This window comes from Callorhinchus milii, unplaced genomic scaffold (assembly GCF_018977255.1).
Source record: "Callorhinchus milii isolate IMCB2004 unplaced genomic scaffold, IMCB_Cmil_1.0 Scaffold3, whole genome shotgun sequence".
Taxonomy (NCBI): Eukaryota; Metazoa; Chordata; class Chondrichthyes; order Chimaeriformes; family Callorhinchidae; genus Callorhinchus; species Callorhinchus milii.
Genome location: NW_024704744.1, coordinates 77,446,540 through 77,457,692, shown reverse-complemented (window position 1 = coordinate 77,457,692; position 11,153 = coordinate 77,446,540). Strand labels below are relative to the sequence as shown.

Genomic DNA, 11,153 nt, shown 5'->3' with positions numbered 1-11,153 from the left:
GTGGAAATCAGAGAGAATGCCCCCCTCCCCCCAATTCAGGACAACAACAGCAACTTGATATGACAGTCACACACTGACCATCACGCACTGACACACTGACCATCACAGTGACATACTGACCATCACACACCATCACACACTGACCATCACACAGTGACATACTGACGATCACACACTGACCATCATACACTACACACTGACCATCACACACTGACACACTGATCATCACACACTGACACACTGACCATCACACACTGACCATCACACACTGACACACTGACCATCATACAGTGACATACTGACCATCACACACTGACACACTGACCATCGCACACTGACCATCACATACTGACACATTGACCATCACACACTGACACATTGATCATCACACACTGACACATTGATCATCACACACTGACACACTGACCATCACACACTGGCACATTGACCATCACACACTGACCATCACACACTGACCCACTGACCATCACACACTGACACACTGACCATCACACACTGACACAGTGACCATCATGACTCACACACTGACCATCACCCACTCACACACTAACCATCACACACTGACACAGTGACCATCACGACTGACACACTGACCATCACACACTGACACAGTGACCATCACCCACTCACACAGTGACCATCACACACTGACACACTGACCATCACACTCTGACACACTGACCATCTAATTCACTGTCACATTCACAGGTTAGAGACAGAGTAAAGCTCACTCTACACTGTCCGGCTAGCACTCACACTGACTGTTAATGTGTGCTGGTCAGTGTGTGAGTAATGGTCAGTGTGTCCTGGTCAGTGTGTGACTGTCAGTGTGTGCTGGTCAGTGTGTGAGCGATGGTCAGTGTGTGCTGGTCAGTGTGTGTCTGTCAGTGTGTGCTGGTCAGTGTGTGTCTGTCAGTGTGTGCTGGTCAGTGTGTGTCTGTCAGTGTGTGCTGTTCAGTGTGTGTCTGTCAGTGTGTGCTGGTCAGTGTGTGTCTGTCAGTGTGTGCTGGTCAGTGTGTGCTGGTCAGTGTGTGAGTGCTGGTCAGTGTGTGAGTGCTGGTCAGTGTGTGAGTGCTGGTCAGTGTGTGTCTGTCAGTGTGTGTTGGTCAGTGTGTGCTGGTCAGTGTGTGTCTGTCAGTGTGTGCTGGTCAGTGTGTGAGTGCTGGTCAGTGTGTGAGTGCTGGTCAGTGTGTGAGTGCTGGTCAGTGTGTGACTGTCAGTGTGTGCTGGTCAGTGTGTGAGTGCTGGTCAGTGTGTGAGTGCTGGTCAGTGTGTGTCTGTCAGTGTGTGCTGGTCAGTGTGTGAGTGCTGGTCAGTGTGTGAGTGCTGGTCAGTGTGTGACTGTCAGTGTGTGCTGGTCAGTGTGTGAGTGCTGGTCAGTGTGTGCTGGTCAGTGTGTGCTGGTCAGTGGTGTGCTGGTCAGTGTGTGCTGGTCAGTGTGTGAGTGCTGGTAGTGGTGTGCTGGTCAGTGTGTGCTGGTCAGTGTGTGAGTGCTGGTCAGTGTGTGAGTGCTGGTCAGTGTGTGAGTGCTGGTCAGTGTGTGTCTGTCAGTGTGTGCTGGTCAGTGTGTGAGTGCTGGTCAGTGTGTGAGTGCTGGTCAGTGTGTGACTGTCAGTGTGTGCTGGTCACTCTCGTTATAATAGCACCAATTAGTCTGCCTGAAAGAAACGTAGTCTGCCAGAGCGAGGCAGACTAGGCACTTTAGGCACTCACGCATTTCGGCACTCAGTTTCCCCCAGCGGCTATCAGTGTGTGTTACAGTCAGTTATTGTGTGACCGTTAGTGTGACAGTAAGTGTGACTGTCGGTGTTATTTTGGGCTCAGGGCTCGTGTGACTGGAATGTGGAGACATTTATCTCTGGATTTATTCTGCTCACTAATTGGAGTTAGCGAGTTTCCAATCAAATTACTGGGTCTGGGAATTCATTTCCTGACATTTGATCGCTTACAATTGTCGCGTGTGAACTTTTATTAGATTCCTCTCAAATCAAAGTAATTTGCGTCACATCTGACCTGCTGACTCATTGCATCCCCAGTCAGTGTCCCTGCCCCCACTCTCACATAATAATCCTTCCATTAGATATAGCGCTTTTCACATCGTCGAGACGTTGCAAAGCGCTTCACACTGTACACTGTAAAGTGGATTGAATGTGTATTTTGCGGGCAAAATGTCCCACAAACAGCCATGGATTGAGCGACCAATTTTATTTCGGGGATTTATTGGCCAGGACACCAGGAGAGAGAAACTCTCTTCTCTCTTCGAATAGAGCCATGGGATCTTTAATATCTGCCTGAACAGGCAGATGGGACCTGGGTTTAACATCTCATCCGAAGGACGGCACCTCCGACAATGCAACACCCCCCCACAGCAGTGCTTTGGACGGTCAGTCTAGACTACGCGATTTCATGTCCCGACCGTAGGGCTTCAACTCACAACCTTCTGACTCAGAGGTGAGAGTTCTACCACTGCGCCAGGTCCTCTCCCGTGACTCTCACTCACCCGGCAGATGCGATATTGGGTTGCAATCTAACTTAGAAAGCAAAGTAAGATGAGACGGGTAAATTCAATTGCACGTTGTCTGGGCTGTATGTAAGGTTATTTTGGGAATCCAAAGTTTGCATTCCAACCCATGGAAAGCGCTTTAGCTTTCCTCCCTTATCTTTAATCACCGTTAAAAAAAATCTTAAAGCCTTCCTCTTCGATCTCTCTGTGGTCACCATCCTTCTGACTCAGAGGCAAGAGTCCTACCAACTGAGCCAGGTTGACATTTATTTGTTTCATTCCCTTTTGGAAGCTATTACAGGTTTGCTTCAACCATGTGTTTGGTTAGGCATTCCATGTGCTGATAACCCTGTGTTAAAGAAATTCTCCCTTTATGACGATTTTAATGCCCTCTCATTACTGACTAACCAAACTGCGCTGATAGTTTCTCCCTGTTCAAGAGGGCAGAGCCACCAAACAAGGAGGACTATTGAGGGGATATGTCCACAGAAGAATGTATAAGGTGCCTGAGACTGCCCCAAGGTCCAGATTCTGGCCAATCCGGTCAGAGAGGACCTGGGTTCGATTCCAGGCGGGATAAAACCTTAGGCAAGTTTCCTTACTCCACACACCTGTTTACCTAGCAGTAAGTAGGAACTTGGTTGTTAGTCAATTGATGGATAGCTATCGATAATAATCCATCCAAAATAAATAAATTTGGTCACTCAATCCACGACTATTTGTGGCACAGTGCTTAGCTGCCAAGTTTTCCCCACAAAATCTACACTGCTGTACAAAAGGGAGTGGGAATCTCTTTGACACAGAGGCAGTGTCGCTTTAAAAAGGGGAAGGTTGGAGAACATGCAAGATGTAGGAGGAGCGATGTTGGAGAGAAAAAGAGAGACACACACACAGAAAATATTCATAGGCTCGGTGTAGTGGAGGATCAACACAGGAAAGAGCTGTATACAGCGCAGACTGACAGCCTGACATGCAGGCAGGTGAGAGACTGTGACTGCACTCACACTGGCTCACACCCATGGCTCCCATTCACACTGACTCACAGTAACACACTGGCTCACACACACACACACACACACAACACACACTCTCTCACACACACTAACACACACTCTCACACAGACACTGACATACACTCTCAGACAGACACTGGCACACACTCTCACAGAGACATTGACACACACAGACATTGACATATACTCTCACACAGACACTGGCACACACTCTCACACAGACATTGACACACGCAAACACTGACACACACACACAGCCTCACATACTGATTCACAATAATAATAATAATCCTTGCATTTGATATAACAGATTGACACACACTCACGGGCTCACAAACACGCATACTGCAGCTGCTCAATGTGACCTAGAGGAGAGGAGAGTGAGCTGTGCCTGTGCAGGGACGGGGGACAGGCAGGGCTGTGTGTTTTCTGTTCCTGGGGCTCAGGCAGCTTTCAACCTTCCCCTGTGACTGGGATATGTGAAGGTCACGGGCAGTCACACTGGACAGACAGGGACGGTACCAATGGGAGAGTATATACTGCGCTGTTAGTGTATATGTTGTGTACACTCTGCTGTGTGTGTAAATCTGTTGTGTATACTGTCCTGTGTGTACATATCTATGGTGTATACTAGAATCGGTGTACACTGATGTGTGGGTCTATATTGTGTGCGCTGGACTATGTATATATTAACGTGTGAGCGCTGAACTGAAAATACTAGTTTGTGTGTCTGTGTGTGTATGCTCGGTGTCAGACTAACTCAGTTGCTAGCTCTCTCGCCTCTGAATCACGAGGTTGTGGGTACAAGCCTCCACATCTGGGCTTTGAGCTAGATTGACGCTCCATTGCTGAGGCGTATGGGGAGGGGTTGGGGGCTGTATTATCGGAGGTGCTTTCAGGTGAGATGTTAAACCGAGGTCCTGTCTGTGCTTGTTCAGTTGATGTTATGGGTTCCGGGGCACTACTTGTGAAGAGAAGGATGTCTCTCCTGGCCGACAATCCTCCAAACAAAATGGTTCACTTGCTTCATAGCTGATTGAAAAGATTGACTGAAATCACTGTCCCAAAAGAGGTAATTCCTGAGACGGACCTTCAACAAGAGAGGGAGTGAGTTGCAGGGACTCCAAGATGAAGTTGCAGAGAGCGGGGACAGATGTTGCCTTACTGTTTCATGTGTATTATACTGTATGTAATAATAATAATAATCCTTGCATTTGATATAGCACTTTTCACGTCTTCTCGACCTCTCAAAGCTCTTCAATAGACTGTAAAGTGAATTGACTGCGAACGCGGCAGCCAATTGCGCACAGCAGTGTCCCACAAACAGTTATGGATTGAAAATAACCAATTTATTATTGTTTTGGAGGGATTATTATTAGGCGTGTGGAGTAAGGAAACTTGCCCAAGGTTTTGCCCTGCCTGGAATTGAATCCAGATGTATACTGTACTGTGTCTGTGTGTGTGTGTGTGTGCATAGTATATTCTGTATTGTACGAGTGTGTGTGTGTACTGTAGTGTATACATATTGTACTGTGCATATACTGTACTGTGTATGTGTGCAATGTAATACAAGTCTGTGAGCACACTGTAATGTGTTTTCTTCTGCACTGATGTGCAAGTGTGCCCGGTAGTGTCTGCGTGTTCATTTAGTGTGAGTGTGCGCTGTAGTCTGTGTATGTGTAAACTGTGTGCAACATGATGTGCACACTGTAGTGTGATTGTGAATGACTGTTCACACTGTAGTGTGAATGTGTGCCCCAATACATCTGCAAACAATCCTGTTTACTGACCAGGGAGTTCTCCCTCTTAAGGCGAATATTGAGCTCTTATTTGAATTTGACTCCGTTCAGTAGGAACCCAGTTGTTAGTCAATTGGCAGATCTCCTTTCCAGGGATAATAATCCTTAAAAAAAGTCATAATTTGGTGACTCAATCCACAACTGTTTGTGGGACACTGCTGTGCGCATTGGCTACCGCATTTCGCCCACAAATATACAATCAATTCACATTACAGTATATTCTGTGAAGCACTTTTAGGTGTCTAGAGATATGAAAACCTCTGTACCAAATGCAGGGATTATTATTATTTTTCAAATCCTGCTTCTCCAGGGAATGTGGAGTTGTGTTGTCTAATGGCAAAATGAAACAAAGTACTTCTTCTCTCCTTACAAAACACTCCGACAAGCTTCGTTCCCACCTTGTACCTCTCTTTCCGGAGAGTTGCAAACTGAAATTCCTCAGAGATAATCCATAATAATAATAATTCTTGCATTTGATATCATATTTGATGTCTTCGAGACATCTCAAAGCGCTTCACAAAATATGCTGTAAAGTGAATTGACCATATATTTTGTGGGCGAAACAATCCTTGCATTCGATACAGTGCATGTAATGTCAAAATCCATCTCAAAGTGCTTCGCAGTGAACTGCTGTCAATTGTAGTGACTGATAATGCAGATGCAAATGCAGCAGATAATTTGCCAGCTGCGAGATCCCACACACACCCGTGAAATGATTCACCAAGCTAATCTTAACATCTTAAACAAGTTTGTTGTTTATGTGTGTGTCACCCTGGTTGTACTCTCACCTCTGAGTCAGAAGGTTGTGGGTTCAAGCCTCACGTCGGGACTCAAACACACATAGTCTAAGCTGACACTCCAATGCAGTGCTGTGGGTGCGTTGCATTGTTGGAGGTGCCATCATTCAGATGAGACATTAAACCCAAGCCCCGTCTGTGCCTGTTCAGGTGGACATTAAAGATTCTGTGGTGCAAGTTGAAAAGAGAAGAGACTTTCTCTCTCCTGGTGTCCTTGCCGACAATCCCCCACATAAAATCGGTGGCTTTCTCCATGGCTGTTTATGGGGATATTGTTGAGTGCAAATTGCCTGCTGCATTTCACCCACAAAACACACAGTCACTTCCCTTTAAAGTATATAATAATAATAATAATAATCCTTGCATTTGATATAGCGCTTTTCACGTCAGGAGGACGTCCCAAAGCGCTTCACAGAACACACTGTAAAGTGAATTGACTGTATATTTGTGGGCGAACGCGGCAGCCAATTGCGCACAGCAATGTCCAACGAACAGTCATGGGTTGAAAATGACCAATTTATTATTGTTTTTTTTTTGGTTTTGGAGGGATTATTATTAGGCGTGTGGAGTAAGGAAACTTGCCCAAGGTTTCGCCCTGCCTGGAATTGAACTCAGGTCTCTCGCTTGCAAAGCGAGTGCTCAACCACTGAGCTACAGGACTCCACTGGGAAGTGCTTTGGGACGTCCTCCCAACGTGAAAGGAACTGTATCAGATATTTCCAGATCATAATCCCCTTTCAACAACAACAACAAATTACATTTGTATTGCGCCTTTCATATCGGGAGGACATCCCAAAGCAAATCCCTGAATGAATGCTTATTGAGGCGGTGTCTGCCTTGTGAGTCAGGTGGACAAGAATGCACCTTCCCCTCAAGGCCTTTATACACAGTACAGTATATACAGTATATAAAGACTTTCCTCTTTGATCGTGCCTTTGGCTATCCCCACCCCCACCACCCCCTGCTACCCTCCACCCCTCTGAATTCCAACCCCCAGCTCGGGTGCAATCCCTTTGTGGAGTCCTGTAGCTCAGTGGTTAGAGCACTCGCTTTGCAAGCGAGAGACCTGAGTTCAATTCCAGGCAGGGCGAAACCTTGGGCAGGGTTCCTTACTCCACAGAGCCTAATAATAATCCCTCCAAAACCAAAAACAATAACAAAATTGGTCATTTTCAATCTACGACCTTTTGTGGGACATTGCTGTGCGCAATTGGCTGCCGCGTTCGCCCACAAATGTACAGTCAATTCACTTTACAGTGTGTTCTGTGAAGCGCTTTGGGACGTCCTCCCGACGTGAAAAGCGCTATATCAAATGCAAAGATTATTATTATTAACAGCGCACACTGGCCTGCTTCATGTCCTCTGCCCACCCCACTCCACGTCAGTGGACGAGCTCTCATCCATTCTACCTCTCGCTTTTTGAAACTCCTTCCTGGAGTCCCTCCACCTCGCCTCTCTCTCTTATGGGCACCTCACGGACTGTGGACTTGCCATAATACCTCTCAATCAAATGAGCCCTTGGAACTCTTGACCTGACTCACGCAATGCTCCGTAATAAACCTCTATTAGAACCAGATACAGCCTTACATTTGCAACCCAGCTGATTGCTGTTTACCCAAATGTCGCTCTGTGTGGCTCGGTATCAAATGCCCCTGTAGCTCTACTGACTCAGGTCCTAGTTGTGTACTGATCTGGTTTCCCTGCTAACAAAGCATTATGGTCTACTGTGTCTTTCGCTTGCCTCAAGGAAACGTCTGGAAGCTCCTTTCAGAATAATATTGATTGGAAATGAAACCAGAGTTATTATAGAGGCAAACGTGGCAGCTGAATCTCCACCAGTAACAAGACAAGTAACTAATTAATTTGAACGTGTATATATATATGATAATCCTTGCATTTGATATAGCACCTTATCACGTCATTGAGACGTCTCAAAGCGGTTCACAGAATATATTGTAAAGTGAATTGACTCCGTATTTTGTGGGTGCATCGCGGGAGCCAATTGCGCACGGCAGTTTTCCACGAGCAGTCATGGATTGAGCAACCACATTTTTTTTTGGAGGGATTATTCCCCTCAGAAAGCAATCCGCCAATCAACTAACAACCAGGTTTCTATTTACTGCTAAGTAAACAGAGGGGTGTGGGGTAACAACAACAACAAGATTACATTTGTATAGCGCCTTTCACGTTGGGAGGACGTCCCAAGACGCTGGACAGAGTACAGCATTTCAGACCCGAGCTGGGGTCAGGGGGGAGAAGGGAGGGGAGGGGAAGGAGGGTGGCCGATGGCATGGTCGAAGAGGAGGGTCTTGAGGTGGGACTTGAAGGAGGCTAAGGAGGGGGCGAGGCGGAGTGACTGGGGGATGGAATTCCAGAGGTTGGGGGCAGAGTGGCTGAAGGCTCTCCCACCAATGTTGGGGTGGGTGGGTCGGGGGACGTGGAGCAGGCCAGAGCCGGTTGAACGGACAGAACGGGCGGGTTGGTAGGGTGTTAGGAGGTTGCAGAAGGAGGGTGGGGCGAGGCCGTGGACGGTTTTGTATATGAGGACTAGGATCTTGAACTGGATCCTCGGAAGGATAGGGAGTCAGTGGAGTCGGGCGAGAGTGGGGGAGATGGGGTCACGGAGTTTGGTGCGGGAGAGGACATGGGCTGCAGAGTTCTGGATTATCTGCAGCCTGTGGAGGGAGGAGTTGGGAAGGCCACAAGCAGGGCGTTTGCATAGTTGAGCCGGGAGGTGATGAAGGCACGAACAAGAGTTTCAGCAGGACACTTACCTAAGGTTTCACCCTGCCCTGGAATCGAATCCAGGATCTCTCACTTGCGAGGCGAGTGCTCTAACCACTATGTTACGGGACTCCACATAGTTAGTAAAAGAACAAATGGGGAGGTTTGGAGAATTGTTTTCACGCACAGAGTAGTTATGTATGGAACACTCTGCCCTGAGCGGTGATCGAGGCAGCATCTATATTGGATTTCAAAAGGAAACTAGACAAATATGTTAAAAGAGTAAACTTCAGTGGTAGGGGGAAAGGGCAGATAAACGGGACTGGAAGGATTGCGATCGCTCTTTAGGAAGCTGGCACAAACACATTGGGCCAACGTCTTCTGTGCCGTAAATTTCCATGGAATTTATCTGCACGCTGAAATTCCACCTAGTCTTAGTCTGCATGAATAATTTTGTCTTAAATTAAATCTTGAATTAAATTAAATCTAGCACTAAGTAGGAACACGGTTGTTAGTCAATCGGCGAATCGTTTTTCCGGAGTTAATAGTTCCTTTTAAAAAAATATCTTGGTCACTCAATTGTTTGAGGAACTGTTTGAGGAACATTATTGTTTGCAATTGACTGCCACGTTTCGCCCACAAAATCCAAAGTCAATTCGCTTTACACTATTGGTTGTGAAATGCTTTTACTGTGTCTTTTAGCTTGCCTCAAGGAAACGTCTGGAAGCTCCTTTCAGAATAATATTGATTGGAAATGAAACCAGAGTTATTATAGAGGCAAACGTGGCAGCTGAATCTCCACCAGTAACAAGACAAGTAACTAATTAATTTGAACGTGTATATATATATGATAATCCTTGCATTTGATATAGCACCTTATCACGTCATTGAGACGTCTCAAAGCGGTTCACAGAATATATTGTAAAGTGAATTGACTCCGTATTTTGTGGGTGCATCGCGGGAGCCAATTGCGCACGGCAGTTTTCCACGAGCAGTCATGGATTGAGCAACCACATTTTTTTTTGGAGGGATTATTCCCCTCAGAAAGCAATCCGCCAATCAACTAACAACCAGGTTTCTATTTACTGCTAAGTAAACAGAGGGGTGTGGGGTAACAACAACAACAAGATTACATTTGTATAGCGCCTTTCACGTTGGGAGGACGTCCCAAGACGCTGGACAGAGTACAGCATTTCAGACCCGAGCTGGGGTCAGGGGGGAGAAGGGAGGGGAGGGGAAGGAGGGTGGCCGATGGCATGGTCGAAGAGGAGGGTCTTGAGGTGGGACTTGAAGGAGGCTAAGGAGGGGGCGAGGCGGAGTGACTGGGGGATGGAATTCCAGAGGTTGGGGGCAGAGTGGCTGAAGGCTCTCCCACCAATGTTGGGGTGGGTGGGTCGGGGGACGTGGAGCAGGCCAGAGCCGGTTGAACGGACAGAACGGGCGGGTTGGTAGGGTGTTAGGAGGTTGCAGAAGGAGGGTGGGGCGAGGCCGTGGACGGTTTTGTATATGAGGACTAGGATCTTGAACTGGATCCTCGGAAGGATAGGGAGTCAGTGGAGTCGGGCGAGAGTGGGGGAGATGGGGTCACGGAGTTTGGTGCGGGAGAGGACATGGGCTGCAGAGTTCTGGATTATCTGCAGCCTGTGGAGGGAGGAGTTGGGAAGGCCAACAAGCAGGGCGTTTGCATAGTTGAGCCGGGAGGTGATGAAGGCACGAACAAGAGTTTCAGCAGGACACTTACCTAAGGTTTCACCCTGCCCTGGAATCGAATCCAGGATCTCTCACTTGCGAGGCGAGTGCTCTAACCACTATGTTACGGGACTCCACATAGTTAGTAAAAGAACAAATGGGGAGGTTTGGAGAATTGTTTTCACGCACAGAGTAGTTATGTATGGAACACTCTGCCCTGAGCGGTGATCGAGGCAGCATCTATATTGGATTTCAAAAGGAAACTAGACAAATATGTTAAAAGAGTAAACTTCAGTGGTAGGGGGAAAGGGCAGATAAACGGGACTGGAAGGATTGCGATCGCTCTTTAGGAAGCTGGCACAAACACATTGGGCCAACGTCTTCTGTGCCGTAAATTTCCATGGAATTTATCTGCACGCTGAAATTCCACCTAGTCTTAGTCTGCATGAATAATTTTGTCTTAAATTAAATCTTGAATTAAATTAAATCTAGCACTAAGTAGGAACACGGTTGTTAGTCAATCGGCGAATCGTTTTTCCGGAGTTAATAGTTCCTTTTAAAAAAATATCTTGGTCACTCAATTGTTTGAGGAACTGTTTGAGGAACA

General features: G+C 46.9%; 1 protein-coding gene across 4 annotated transcripts in view; it reads left to right on the top strand.

The window, feature by feature from the left end:
- Positions 1-3,251: 3,251 nt before the first annotated feature.
- The window catches only part of LOC103181595 (equilibrative nucleoside transporter 1), a 47,120-nt gene continuing 39,218 nt past the window's right edge, over positions 3,252-11,153 (top strand). For all 4 annotated transcript variants that reach the window (XM_042333000.1, XM_042332999.1, XM_042332995.1 and 1 more), the window contains exon 1: positions 3,252-3,504. The gene's annotated coding sequence lies outside the window, so the exon portion shown is untranslated. The remainder of the gene's footprint in view (positions 3,505-11,153) is intronic.